Below are 16,359 nucleotides of genomic sequence, written 5' to 3'. Positions count from 1 at the left end.
AGGGAGTCCTTATCCAAAACAGCGAGACGCTCCGGTAGAACACGCACGCACGCACAGACCGCATACACACAGCAACCACACACACATACACACAGCAACCACACACACACACACTGATTGTTCCTATCTTTGGTACTTGTGGCCTATAATGTTAGCTAGTGATCACGCACCTAATGCTACATAAGAACCAATATTCACTTGAGTGTAACCGGAAGTCGACGGTTGGCGCACTGCTCCACTAAAGGACTTAGCAGTTAATAACCGGATAATCTGCAAAGTGTTTCCAGCAGATGACCACACTACGTACACTCGACTGTCGTTAGCTGGCAATGCAGGGACAGCGCTAAAAGTGTCTCCTCTTCCTGAATACTACTTATCCTGCAACGGGGTCCTGTATTCCCATCAGGCACCGCGGCTAGACGTCGCGCAATGAGGACGTCCAAACAGTCCACTCTTCCTGATCAAATTATGCAGTCTTGTAATAGGAATAAATAGTCAAGCGCTGATTAATTTTATATCAATATGAAAACAAGCTCGCGTCCGTTAAGATGATAAAACGCTGTAGCCGTGGGTACTATGGAAAACAGCAGACCAACGCTAGACTGGACAACGGTTATGATGAACATTACCATGCAATGATTATTATCATTATTCATATTTGCTATAATAATCCTGTTATTATCACGTCGCTAAGGAACAATGTTACTATACGTTTATAATAAAGTGACTGATATAACGAAGTATTTAGGGGTCCCAACTACTTGCTGTATATTTTAGTCAAAATTCATATAACGAACTACTTTTAAAACGAAACAAGATTAATGGCCCCTTTCAGCTTTCTGTATCCGTATTTAGCGTATTTCTAATCTATGTTGTCTCACGGAACACCCATGCCTAGCCTTGCCAGGATGATGTGGTACTGGGTTCGAATCCTAGAGTCCCTGTTATTATGAACCAAGGTCTGAGAGCACCACACGTGTTCGTAATTTTCACAGGAGTGGAAGACGTTGCTCGTACAGACCTTCCCAAAATCAACCTGACGGGCAGTCTAATAATGTAGCATGTTTCTAAAAGCTATAAAATCAAACGTACGATTGCGACTGATTTGAGTTCGATACTGCGAGGTCGTTTACGGACACCGATCTGTGTACAATGACACATTATATGGCATGAATAGTTTCTAAAATTACGTACCTGAGCCTGAAGTCATTGCTAATTTAGAAATGGCTTGTTTTTTTTCAATGGAGCATGAGCCTTCGAGGCGTAAGGTGAAACGGTGTAAACGTCGAAGGTTGTTGTCTTGTCTCAACAAAGAGTGAGTGAGTTTACTTTTACGCCGCTTCTAGTAATATTCCAGCAATATCACGACGGGGGACACTAGAAAATGGGCTTCGCACATTGTACCCATGTTGGGAATCGAACCCAGGTCTTCGGCGTGGTGGGCGAACGCTTGAACCACTAGGCTACCCACCGTCCCTGTCTCTACAAAAACACTTAGGCACATGGACATGATCTTGCATGTATCACCAACACACAGAGAACAACGAACTGTAATAACCTATTTACCATAAGCAAAAATGATAGGAAAATATATAGAATATAAGCACTGTATTGTAAGTGGGTGAGTTATTATTTATATTTGATATTTTAGTTATTATTCGGCAATATTTCAGCTATATGTTGACGAGATGTATTGTAAGTGAATAATACCACATTTATTAAGATTTAGATAGAGTGGGTTATGAACCAAATACTGTTTTCAAAATATGCCTTGGGATTCAAACCAGAGACTACATCAGCGTTCGAAATTAACGTCAGTCCTTAGGCCCGAGGCCGACTGAAAACCACTCGGACCCACAGCTTTTGTTTTCTGCCGGTCCTTATGGCCTTGTTTGCTGGGAATCACTTATATTGTAGCTACAATATAGGGCCTACACATTCTGATCAGGACCCACAACGTTTTTTTATGGTTCTGGGTCCTAAGGGACTGCAGCTATTCAGGGTTAAGGGCAAACACTGGACTACATGGGAGCCAAACTGCAGCTAAATATTCAACCAACATCTCTATGGGCTTCCTGATTTAAAGGGTTTTTTCGAGAGATAGCAAGATGTCATGATCATTAGTGTGAATGTGTTCAATGACAATCATTACCTGATCAATAAGACAAGACAATCATGCCATGATAGGGGACGCGCTCTAGTAGAAGCCAATCTTTATTGATAGGGTGTTAGGAAGATTCCACTGCCGCCGCCGCCGTCACTGGGACAATAGCCGAATCTCTGGCTGGCTCATGTCGTCAGGAAAGATGTACAAATGGTTAATAAATGTCATCTATGGTTCTAACTCGGGACCAGGTGAGATGAAATGGGGTTTAACGCTGTGTTCGAGATTACTTTACTCTGCGACCTGCATGCACGTGTAAATTTAGCTGTTTGTGGTGCAAGCATACTGAGGTGTCATGTCGACCCAACATGGAGGGCAGTAGGGTAGCCTAGTGGTAAAACCGTTCCCTCGTCACGCCGAAGGCCTGGGTTCAGTGTGTGAAGCTCGTTTTCTGCTGTCCCCGTGATATTTCTGGAATGTAGCTAAACCGGCGTAAAACCTCACTCACTCACTCACTTTAACACGGATACCTCACCCAAACACAGTATACTCCTTTTACCCGTCAACGTCGAGTGACGTCATGATTAGTAGCCTACTCAGTATTTTAACTTCTTTGAAAGGCATTTAAAAGTTGGAGCAACGAGGAAGGATAACAATATAGGGATGAACAACTTCTTTATTGCTGTGAGAGCGACGTTTCGGTGAAGGTCCTAACACCGTTATCAAGCAAGTGGTGTTAGAACTGTCGCGCTGACTGTAAGAAAGAAGTTGTTCATCCATATATTGTTATCCTTCCTCAGTCAAAACATGGATTACACAACAGTCTCGTTTCCTGTTGACTGGGTTCCGTCCTATTGCGCAACTTAGTACAATCACCAGTCCAGAATTTTGAGACCAATTCATTTAACTGGATACATAAATATCAATCAGTATTATTTGATACACCTAAGCACTTGTATATTGTAACACTGCGCTCCTTATAATCTTTGCAAACATGTCGTGCAGCGTGCTCTGTCGTACAGCGAGCTCTGACAAACGGAAACCTGGAAATCGTGGAAATCTCAAAACGAGGCCCTATCGCTAGAAACGTTTGGCGATCTAGTACGGACTTGATATTATATCAATCACATTGTGCGTTACAGAACTACACTGAATAAGCGCATAAAACACATAACACTTGTAACCAGTGAGCCAGATGCATTGTGAATCTTTTTACGACCTCATCAAACTGGGGAAGTCTGTGACGTCTCATGCTGCCTACACCTCGCCATAAAATATAGAAATACGATGTTAAGTTTAAAATTAAAATTCATTTGTAAATACCATTTTCTTATGAAACAAGGAATTGGAATTCAGTGTAACCATAGTTGTTTGTGATGTCTATTTTCACTTTCACACGAGAAAATTCGGATCGGCTGAAAAGTAGGTCATTGTCTGAATAGGTTAATGAGACTCATGTTTCGGTTTGGTCAGTTCATGCCTCTGTTGTCCTTTTTCCACCACAACATTCGCAGTGTCGAGTGACATACTGCTGTATTTTCCGTAGTATGATAGGAATTAAGTGGACGGTTTGTGAACGTATGGTGACAATTGGATACACACTGCTCCAAAGAAGTTAAGGACCACCCAATTCGTTCAGATGACTGCAGTTTATCTGTCCTAGTAGCATGGCACGGCACATCCGTTGGTGCCCAAGTAGTCCGAGACTCGGCACTTAGCATAGTAGAGTTGCGCCCCTTAGGTTTGACAGAATCCTATGATCATGACTTCAAAATCCCGAATCGTCCCGAATGTTTGTTTTGGTTTGTTTATAACTGTACTCCTTGGTTTGACCAAAGAGGTATACGTCTAAGATGAAGCTAACACACTGCGATGTTACCCAAAGCGGCGTAAAACTGCACTCACTCACAAGTCAGCGCAGAGGGTGGAGCTATGAATGCTGATGCTGCTTACGACGCGATATATTACTTCTTGTGTGTACTTGATGACGTGTTTCGTTTCATCTCCATCACATGTTTGATCTTCGTATACCCTCATTACTTTTTTTCCTTAAGTAGGTAAATACAGTTTTTTATACAAGATGCACCAAGTGCTTGTTAGCTCAGATAAGTGGACTGAAATAGAAACCGTCATTAAAATTTCAAAGCGTACGTGTCGGTCTGAACTAATGAAAAAAAAGGGAATTATTCCAAGTCTACGACCCTTTATATTAACTAGACACTGTTATGAATGTTTCATTTCATAATTCCACTACTTAGCCGATGTAGCTCTTGGAATTGCTTGTTCGCTAATTTACCAACACATTGTAAAGGAAAGAATCGAAAGACCACACTAAATGTTTGCTCAAATGCAATATTCAAACAATTTAATGTTCCAGGGATATAAATAAAACGTTTGATTGAGGGATAGTTTCCTTGAACGTGTTAGGGACAATTTAACACAACAAAATTTGCATCTATTGAAACTGAGCATTACTGTGTGATATTATTGATTCGCCAGAGGGCGCTGTGCTGAAGTGACGAGCGACCCCTTGCGGCCTTTCTTCAAGATTGACACAACTGTTAATATCTCCGGTTTTCCTTTTTTACTTCAAAAATAATCAGATTGAAATGAAATATTAGCCGTTGACGTTGTGATCTTCAGGCGGTTAGCGTCAAAATGAACCATCACCAACGCAAAGAAGGTGGGACGGAACCGTACGTAGACGTCTATTAAAGGAAGTTAAAGACCGTCGTTTTAAATAATCTGATAAGAATTCTCATGGGTCATAGCAATTTGTACTCTGTACTTCTTTTGATATTGGTTACTAGCGGATTCAAGACAATACCATTACACTTTGCATTACAAAAAAACTAATTCTCAGTCTGTTCTAGAGAAAATCTCACCTGAGTGATATTTTCAAAATAATAACACGAGTCAATAGGTGCCAGTAAGTCAATACATTACGAGGCTTCCCAACATCAAGAGACACACGACTGAGATTCTTAATGTCATCAAAAATCATTTTTTTCCAACTTTATTGTTTTCTAAACAGTACTAAACAGTGTCTGGGTGTACAAAGTGCAGCTGTACAGCTCCAGTGGCAAAAAATTATTGATGTCATTTGATTATGACATCATACTAACCAAAGACGTCATAAAGGTCTGCAAAGAGTGAGTGAGTGAGGTTAGTTTTACGCCGCACTCAGCAATATTCCAGCTATATGGCGGCGGTCTGTAAATAATCGAGTCTGGACCAGACAATCCAGTGATCAACAGCATGAGCATCGATCTGTGCAATTGGGAACCGATGACATGTGTCAACATAGTCAGCGAGCCTGACCACCCGATCCCGTTAGTCGCCTCTTACGGCAAGCATAGTCGCCTTTTGTGGCAAGTATGGGTTGCTGAAGACCTATTCTACCCCGGATCTACACGAGTCGGTCTGCAAAGAATCGTGATGTATATTTGTGCAGTGATTGCTAGAAGACATGTTTAATCTTACCTGCTCCGCACTCTACACATGACTGGTCATATCTGTTGAAAATGGAAAAATGAAATTACGGCCGAAAACTCACCTAAGCGAATCTTCTTTGGAGGCCAGTTTCGAAAAACGTTTTTAAAAAAGAACACACCAGCAGTACAGTTACAAGTATATCCTATATCATTTGGTATATTAACATCACAACCATTTCTTTCTAAATACCCAAACTGAACAGCTATATCTCTGTGGTGGAGTGAATCCGTGAAGATCCGGGTTAGAATTGATCTGCAGTAACCCATGCTTGTCGTAAGGGGCGACTAACAGGATCGTGTGGTCAGGCTCACTGACTTAATTGACACATGTCATCGGTTCCCAATGGCGCAGATCGATGCTCAATAATGCTGGAATATTGCTGAGTGCGGCGTAAAATTATACTCACTCACTCACTCACTCATTAGTCAGGGACAGATTCCATAGGGGCCCACTGAAGTTATTAATACTTGGAGATGTGGGTCCTGGATAAAGTGGGATGTAATAGAAAAATGGTTTCCACCCATCCACCCCATTGTACGTAAGTCTCTCATGCCCCCACCCCCGTCCATTGACACTTAACAGTCTTTCTGAGCACCGCCACCCCTGTAACAATTGTTCATTCCCTTACCCCGTCCTTGTACATGTAACAAGTCCTATTTCATGCAGTCCCCCGCCTCCTTTCCTTCCATCCCCCACAGGTGCCAGTCTTTTATTATCGTCACAGTTCTGACCATTATCATCGGAACTTCGAGATGATTAGTGAAGATAATAGTTACACGTAATATTATGCGCCATCTGCTTCTATCAAAGTTTATAAAAAGTGCCAATGTCACCACGGAATCCCATGCTACACACACTCGTGACTCCTATTGCATCAACTAGTCAGGGGACCCGTGAAGATCCGGGTTAGAAATGATCTTCAGTCACCCATGCTTGTCGTTAGAGGCGAAAACGGGATCGTGTGGTCAGTCTCGTTGACACATTTCATCGTATCCCAATTGCGTAGATCGATGTTCATGCTGTTGATCACTGGATTGTATGGACCCGACTATTTACGGACCGCCGCCATATAGCTGGAGTGCGGCGTAAAACTAAACTCACTCACACTGTGGTGGAGTGAGTGAGGTTTTACTTTCAGTTCTCTTTTAATGGAAGAATAATTTTTCTTGCCTATGTACACACAGAAAAACAGTTTCAGGAAAGGCAAACTGGCCTTTGAAAAGTAAAACTGGGAATATTTTAGTTTTACATTCTGGGACATCATCCGAACTACCCCTTTAGTAATACCAGGATGAAATTAAGGCGCTTTTATACAGCCATTTATATGTATATTAGCGATATGAATCATTCTCTTATAAGCTTTGATTGTGTTTTCCGACGTTAACTCTCGTTAACCTAATTACTGGTGATCTGGTTAAAATGAAAACGGCCCCTTAGGCGTAATATATACAGTTTGCGATGCTTTGGGAGCATTCAATACCTATTGCGTTAACAATGTTATCGTTCCTTATTCACCCAGGCATTGTTTTCTGCTGTGAATAATAGCAGTAATTTGGTGCACGTGTTTAGTAAGTACTAAAGGAAGCAAATACACACCCAATCTAAACAACAAAACAACAGCCGGCACATCTGGTACGACACGATGTTGTGAATATAAACCGTTCAGATAGAAACACTGTCCTAAGTATATTAGGACGTTCTATAGTATGACCAGAAATTATTGAGAATTTTAGGGATATGTTTAATTGGATTTCTAGTATCAACAACCTTGACCAGCTATCAAGTGCTTGGTTTCATTCAAGAGACAACTCCGTTAATCCTTTTTCATTAGTTTGTGAAGAGTTTTGTTCACTTGCTAGCAGACGACATTTTCAGTGATCCTCAGTATGGATGATTTAGAGAAGAGGAAGTTGATTTTAGAGTATTATAACAAGGACATCAGATCAGCTAAAGTGATTTCAAGTAGAACATGCACCCCTTTGTCCACTGTTTATCGTGTTTTGAAAACTATTGCAAATGGATATGGCATTGAGCATCAGGGAGGCGCAGGTAGGCCCAAAAAATTGACTGTCGTGACAGGAGGCGGCTTGGTATTCTTGTTTCTAAAAACAAACGAAGGAGTTTAGAAAACTTAAGGCTGGATATGTGGCTGGAACTGTGGCAGTCTGTAAGGGGACAATTAGAACTGAGCTGCATGCACTAGGTTGGCAGAAAAGTCGAGGAATTCCATCACCGATCATGAAACCTGAACAAAAGGAGCGAAGGTTGAACTGGTGCTTACATCATAGAAATTTTAACTGGGAAAATGTGATTTTCTCAGATGAAAGTTCTGTGTGGCTGTTTCCTAATACACTGAAATTCTGGACCAAACAAACTGAAAAACATTTGTATCAGCGCCCAAAGTACAGTCCGAAATTTAAAGTATGGGGTGGCATATCTGTGTTAGGGGCAACGCCCCTCTGTGTATTTGAAGGGAATACGAACAGTGAGCGGTACACATATATTCTCGAGGGAAATTTACTTCCATCTGCTCCCGTGTTCTATGGAAATGTTTGGATTTTCCAGCAGGACAACGACCCAAAACATCGTTCAAAGCATTCACAGGCCTGGTTTCGGACCCAAAATATGACATTATTAGATTGGCCAAGCTATAGCCCTGACCTTAATCCAATAGAAAATGTTTGGGGACTTATGAAGGAAAGTGTCAATCAGAAAAATCTGACAAATATTGCTGAAATGAAAGAAGAGGTGGTCCGATATTGGGACAGCATGGACTACGACTTTCTAACTTCTTTGATCAGTAGTATGCCCCGCCGCATTGAAGTCTGTATTGAAGCCCATGGTGACTTGACAAAATACTAACTGTTCACCTGTCTTTAAATCTGGAGTTATGTTCTGCTAATATTCACATTTAATACGTGAGTAATGAGTGAAAAAAATACAACCTTTATAATCTTTAAATTCTCAATAATTTCTGGTTGTACTGTATATGACTATGTGGCAGCTCGGTATTCAAGTGCTGGGTCATCGGCCCCGCACGTGGCCGGGCTGTAAGTGTGGCTATGAAGGGTGGGGCGGAGGGTGTGATCTGTCAGGGTAAATTTACCATGGGACGAGTCTAACGTGACCTGATGAGGTGATTGCAATACCATAAAGCTCAAACATGTCATACGCAATTAGATCAGAATGTTTCAGTCATCGGTCATCAGCGTATGTGAGGAATGTGCTTAATAAAATGTCAGAAGTAATATGAAATGCATTGTCGCATTTTGGTTAAATTTGCCACTTTTTGCTTGTTTTAGGGCGATGTCCCTTTTAGGATTCTATACGTAACCGACCTTGCCAACAGGAGACAAGCCGTAAAAGAGGGATGGTGTAGAAACTCAACTAACAATGAATGACAACATCCAGTGGTGCAGAGGAGACTGGTTCAACTGGCTTAGCTAACGTTATCGGCTAGTTCTGATCCTGTCGTAGGACTCGTTCCATCTCATTCAAAACATGTTCTATGTTAAAGAGACCTATGTTGCTGCAATGTGATCTGCATTTGCTCAAAGGAAAGACTAATATTTCGAACGATGTCATCGAGTACACCATTTAAATTGCCATTAACAATGATGTTGTGTGTGTTCTCTCATGAGGCCACCCCGTACCACTTTCGTCCCTAAACTGACAATGTTAAGTAACGCTAGCGACGCTACAACGTTTTTCTGGACACCAGTATTCCCTTGAACGACTAATAGGAGAGCTGTCCACACGAAACCTGACTCTGATTTCTCGAAATAAACTGTTTTCAGACTTGAGTCTGAGTTTTTACTCAAATTTGAGTTGGAGATGAATAGCCCCATTTTCTCAATTCAGTCTCGCTGACTTGCTTGACACATGTCATCGTATTCCAGTTGAGTAGATCGATGCTCATGCTGGTGATCACTGGACTGGCTGATCCAGACTCGATTATTACAAACCGCGCCATATAGCTGTAATATTGCGTCGTAAAACCAAACTCACTCACTCACTTCTTCCACTTCTTTGTCATGTTTGTGTAATGACAGGTGCCCGTGTATCTAAACCTGTATTCGTGTAAAGAAGTATGCATAACTGTATATGGTTTTGTTATGATACATACATCACTGAGCTGTCACTGTGTAAACTGATTTGTCAGCTGAGTGACAGAAGTAGCTGATGTAGCGATCAGCTGATTGGTGTCAACACGGACCTAATCGCCTCAGTCGATCTCTTCACGGTTGAGGAGATGAGGGGGAGTTATCTCCCCTGAATCTCGTCACTCTTCTGGCCGTTGTCTGATGTCCTGAGTCTATCCTGACATTTGTCTCCAGATTTGTCAGCTCGGGAATTCGGATGTCATTTCCCGTCCATATCCGCGCATTGTAGAGACGCATTAACTGTTCATGACGGCTTCCGGTGCGCGGGTGTCGGTTTACGAGCGGAATAGCAACGTTTAAAGTATTTAGTGTCGAGGCGCCGTGTATTGAAGAACCGACTGATTTGACACATTTCAACCACTATTGACCCATGTCACGTGGCTTCCACAATTCGATAGTTCCATTCATCAGCTAGATGAGATATATTTAGTGCGGTGAGCTATTTAAGGTGCTACTCTTCTCAACAAAACACAGAGAACCTATACAAAATATACAACCTACGTCGTCGAAAAAGGACTAGATTCCACGACAAAACCGAGTGTCCCACTGTGATCGCCTAAGCCGACCAGAATTAGTGAGTGCGTGTGCTTTTACGCCGCTTCCAGTAATATCACAGAGGGGGACACCACTGGGATTTCTCCACTGATTGAACTTCGATTGTTTAAACTTGCGATTTATGGTGTTTACTGTGGCGTAAAATAACATTCACTTTCCAACAGAAATAAATGTCTAGCTCTGGAACAAGTTTTAACTGAATGCTAAGAGATCAGTGATGCCTCCTGATATTAGCAGATGCTTTTATGTTTAATGTACCTTTTGTATTCTCCATGGTATTTTCATTTGGGTTTTGTACATTACAAATGTTGTTTTTTCTAAATCATGTCACTGTTTAAGGCAGTGTAGGACTCTTTTCACATCCATTCATATAATTCTCTCAGCTGTTTTAGCTTTCACACCAAGTGGACAGTTTTTCGTCGTCGTATACTACTAAAAAAGTGACGGAACAATGTTTGTTTCATATTATTATCGCTAATGTGTCATAACGTTTCCACTTGTACACTGGGGTTGTTAGCCTAGTGGTTAAAGCGTTCGCTCGTCACGCTTGAAGGCCCGGGTTCGATTCCCCACATGGGTACAGTGTGTGAAGCCCATTGCTGGGGTCCCCGCCGTGATGTTGCTGGAATATTGCTAAAAGCGGCATAAAACTAAACACTCACGCTTACTGCAGGGGTCAGATCCTGGAGACCAAATCTATATATAAGGAACCACTTTGGGGCGAGGGATTATTCATAGGGGAAGCTCTATGCACACAATACTTACCTGTTCATACGAAAAGTTTTATTTTTCACGGGAGTTGCCAATTTTGGATATGTGGAATGAGGGACTGACGATCGCTTGGCTCGGGGATCTTTCCTTCCAGCAACTCTCTGTGGCACCGAGATCTTCCTCTCCAATAACTTCCTCTTTCTGTGATTGACGCGTAGATTTTGCTTTCCAACAACTGTCCTCTTACTTTGGTCGGGAGATCACTCTTTAAAGCAATTTCTTCTGATCTGGAGCCCTTCCTCTTTAAGTGAATGGGTGAGTTTACTTTTACGCCGCTTTTAGCAATATTCCAGCAATATCACGGCGGGGGACACCAGAAATGGGCTTCACACATTGTACCCATGTGGGGAATCGAACCCAGGTCTTCAGTGTGACGAGCGAACAATTCAACCATTAGACTACCTGACCGCCCCATATTCCTCTTTAAAAATCTCCGGCTCGGAGATCTTCCTGTTTAGCAACAGCCCTCTTTTCTGATATCGAGATCTTCCTCTCCAACTTTCTGTGGTCAGACGATCTCCCTTACCAGCAACCTCCTCTTCCTTTTGATCTGGAGCTGTTCCTCTTAAACAATTCTGGCTCGGGGATCTTCCCTTCAACAAGTTCCTCTTCCTCTGATATGAAACTCTTCCTCTTGAGGAGCTGTCTTCTTCCTTTGGTCAGATGTTCTTCCTTTCCAGCAACCAACAAGTTCCTCTTCATCTGATCTGGAACTCTTCCTCTTGAGGAGCTGTCTTCTTCCTTTGGTCAGATGTTCTTCCTATCCAGCAACCTCCTCTTCATCTGATCTGGAACTCTTCCTCAGCAATTCTTTCTTGAAGATCTTCCCCTTCAACAACTTGCTCTCCTTCTGGTCTTCCTCTCCAACAGCTATGTTCTCATCCTCTGGTGTGGAGACAGGTGCTTCTGAAATAACCACAACCTTCTTTGTCCTCTATCTGTACTGCTGTGTAATCTTCTTTTTATGTCTCTATAAGCCCCTGTCAAACCAACAATTACATACCAATCAGGCACAATGCATGTTTTAGTACTCTTGACAATATCTGTTGCATTCTCACTTCTCCAATCCCCACAACCCCGCTCTTCCATCACCGACAATCCGATCACATCTTGTTTGTCTAAGAATGATTAAGATGGTATTATCACATGACTGTGACCTTTCCAAACTCTAAAATATATAAATGACAGCTATTCAACTTGATCATATTATTGAAACATTGTCCTGAATCTAGATGCATTCAGATTATGATATTTAATCATAACCATACATTAGCTCATATGTAACAGTTATGTCTTTAACACAAACGAGTCGTGTGTCGTTCCTGTAAATAGCTACAGGCGACATACAGAAAACTAAACCCGAGTGAAATTGGCTTAACAACGCTTTCAACAGTATTTCAGTTACATCACAACATGTCAGTTGATGTGGAAGGAAATCCTAGAGTGGAGCAGGTAGCCGACGTATATTGCTCTGGTTAAATCCTATGGAGCATGGCCATGACAACTGAGAAACATAATTGGGGATTCGAACCCGCGATCATAGGTTTCTTGTACGTCAAAAGGACTATGCCCAGTGAACTGCGGTGACGTAGAAGACTATAGGGCTTACATTCTATCTGAACTTACAAACTACAAAACTGTTGATGTCATACCGACAGCATCAGCCTTGCCTGTGTTGCTTGGACATTCAACGGCAGCTAATAATGCTGTTGAGACGGATGAGGCGAATGTCGCTGTTGAGATGGATGAGGCGAATGTCGCTGTTGAGATGGATGAGGCGAATGTCGCTGTTGAGATGGATGAGGCGAATGTCGCTGTTGAGATGGATGAGGCGAATGTCGCTGTTGAGACGGATGAGGCGAATGTCGCTGTTGAGATGGATGAGGCGAATGTCGCTGTTGAGATGGATGAGGCGAATGTCGCTGTTGAGATGGATGAGGCGAATGTCGCTGTTGAGATGGATGAGGCGAATGTCGCTGTTGAGATGGATGAGGCGAATGTCGCTGTTGAGATGGATGAGGCGAATGTCGCTGTTGAGATGGATGAGGCGAATGTGAGGCTGTTGAGATGGATGAGGCGAATGTGAGATGGCGAATGGATGAGGCGAATGTCGCTGTTGAGATGGATGAGGCGAATGTCGCTGTTGAGATGGATGAGGCGAATGTCGCTGTTGAGAGATGGATGAGGCGAATGTCGCTGTTGAGATGGATGAGGCGAATGTCGCTGTTGAGATGGATGAGGCGAATGTCGCTGTTGAGATGGATGAGGCGAATGTCGCTGTTGAGATGGATGAGGCGAATGTCGCTGTTGAGATGGATGAGGCGAATGTCGCTGTTGAGATGGATGAGGCGAATGTGGCTGTTGAGATGGATGAGGCGAATGTCGCTGTTGAGATGGATGAGGCGAATGTCGCTGTTGAGATGGATGAGGCGAATGTCGCTGTTGAGATGGATGAGGCGAATGTTGCTGTTGCGACGGATGAGGCGAATGTCGCTGTTGAGATGGATAAGACGAATGTCGCTGCTGAGATGGATGAGGCGAATGTCGCTGTTGAGATGGATAAGACGAATGTGGCTATAGAGGCTAATATGACTTTTGTCGAATGAGGCTAATGTGACTTGTGACGAATGAGACTAATGTGACCTGTGACGAATAAGGCTAATGTCATTTGTGTCGAATGAGGCTAATGTGACTGACTGGGCTAATGTGACTTGTAGCGAATGAGGCTAATGTGACTTGTGACGAATGAGACTAATGTGACTTGTGACGAATGAGGCTAATGTGACTTATGGCGGACGAGGCTAATGTGGCTGTTGTATCGAATGAGGCTAATGTGACTGCTGTGTCGAATGAGGCTAATGTGACTTGTGACGATGAAGGCTAATGTGACTTGTGTCGAATGAGGCTAATGTGACTGGTAACGAATGAGGCTAATGTGACTTGTGAGATGAATGAGGCTAATGTGACTGTTGTGACGAATGAGGATAATGTGACTGGTAACGAATGAAGCTAATGTGACTGGTGTCGAATGAGGCTAATGTGACTGGTATGAATGAAGAGGCTAATGTGACTTGTGATCGAATGAGGCTAATGTGACTTGTGTCGAATGAGGCTAATGTGACTTGTGACGAATGAGGCTAATGTGACTTGTGTCGAATGAGGCTAATGTGACTTGTGTCGAATGAGGCTAATGTGACTTGTGACGAATGAGACTAATGTGACTGGTGACGATGAAGCTAATGTGACTTGTGTCGAATGAGGCTAATGTGACTTGTGTCGAATGAGGATAATGTGACTTGTGTCGAATGAGGCTAATGTGACTTGTGTCGAATGAGGCTAATGTGACTTGTGACGATGAAGCTAATGTGACTTGTGTCGAATGAGGCTAATGTGACTGGTAACGAATGAAGCTAATGTGACTTGTAGCGAATGAGGCTAATGTGACTTGTGTCGAATGAGGATAATGTGACTTGTGACGAATGAGGCTAATGTGACTTGTGTCGAATGAGGATAATGTGACTTGTGTCGAATGAGGATAATGTGACTTGTGACGAATGAGACTAATGTGACTTGTGACGAATGAAGCTAATGTGACTTGTGTCGAATGAGGCTAATGTGACTTGTGTCGAATGAGGATAATGTGACTTGTGTCGAATGAGGCTAATGTGACTTCAGTGTCGACGAGGCTAATGTGACTTGTGACGATGAAGCTAATGTGACTTGTGTCGAATGAGGCTAATGTGACTTGTGTCGAATGAGGATAATGTGACTTGTGTCGAATGAGGATAATGTGACTTGTGACGATGAAGCTAATGTGACTTGTGTCGAATGAGGATAATGTGACTTGTGACGATGAAGCTAATGTGACTTGTGACGATGAAGCTAATGTGACTTGTGTCGAATGAGGATAATGACTTGTGTCGAATGAGGCTAATGCTGACTTGTGGCGGACGAGGCTAATGTGACTTGTGACGAATGAGACTAATGTGACTTGTGGCTGACGGTTGAATTTAATGTTACTTGTGTGAAACAGACTAGTGTATGTGTCTTTGTTTGTTGTTTAATATGTTATTCAGTAATAGTCCTTATGTAAGACATGGGTTTGTAGATCGGGGAGTCAATCCAGTTAATGACATCGTGAACATCCATCTACGCAATTGGGATACAAGGATATTTACCAAGTCAGTCTAATGTGACTGGTGTGACGGATCTTACTGATGCCATCATTGTACCTCAACCATCACTCTGACTGCTGAGTTGCTATACTTCTTCTGAAAGCACTAGCTGATACACACGTTGTTAATGTCATCAGTACAACCTAGAATGGAAGCATGTCGATATGAAAAAGCATAGCATGTCTATTATCGCATGTTTATGAATATTGCATCGTGATGTGGATGAAAATATACATTTACAATGACTGTGTGCAATTGATGCCACTGAATTATACATAATCACACAATTTGTATATTTGACGAAATATTTTCCACGCCATTAGTGATCATGCCAGGTGTTCGTGAAAAGATGAGCGCATCCTGCTGGCATCATTTATAAACACATGCACAGCCATGTTTGGTTATGGTTACCAATGAATATAAATACAAAAGACCATCTCCGGAAACATGCGAAGTCTCTACGAAGAGCAGATTCCATTTTACAATTTTTTACTGTATCATAGCTGCACATAAATATTCATTGAAAAGTGTTAACACCAGGAGCGCATCCAGTCCCAGAGGGTAGGACAAACTCCCAACCGGACATAATCCCATAGGACAAAATGTCTGCACATTGCGGACAAAATCCCATCAGTATGAAAAATGACATACGTTTTATTTTAAAATAGATATTTTTATCTTTATAAACATTATTGACCATTTATTATATACCCATATAAACTTAGGATAGAAATACAGGGGTGCAATACGGATGACGTGGTAAAATTCAGTATTGTACCCCAGATTCCGTATTGCACCCCAGATTCCGTATTGAATCCCTGCCGGTTCTACTGATTTGTTTTATTAAGTAACAGATTAATGCAAGATAAGAGGGTACATAATAAATATAGAACGTCATACTAGTGCATTTGGGTGTTTTGTATTGATCTCGAAGATATGGGAGCAGAGAAACAACGAGTTCGAAGATTTGATGGTTGGTAATCGCAGCACAAAGCAATACTCCACCTATTTGAGGTCGTTCTGTAATACTCGAGTCTGGACCAGACGCTCCAGTGATTGACATTACGGGCATGTGGGGTACGATGACATGCATCAG

This window comes from Haliotis rubra, unplaced genomic scaffold (assembly GCF_003918875.1).
Source record: "Haliotis rubra isolate DU_JTF1 unplaced genomic scaffold, ASM391887v1 Scf1, whole genome shotgun sequence".
Lineage (NCBI taxonomy): Eukaryota > Metazoa > Mollusca > Gastropoda > Lepetellida > Haliotidae > Haliotis > Haliotis rubra.
Note: the sequence above shows the minus strand (reverse complement) of the source record.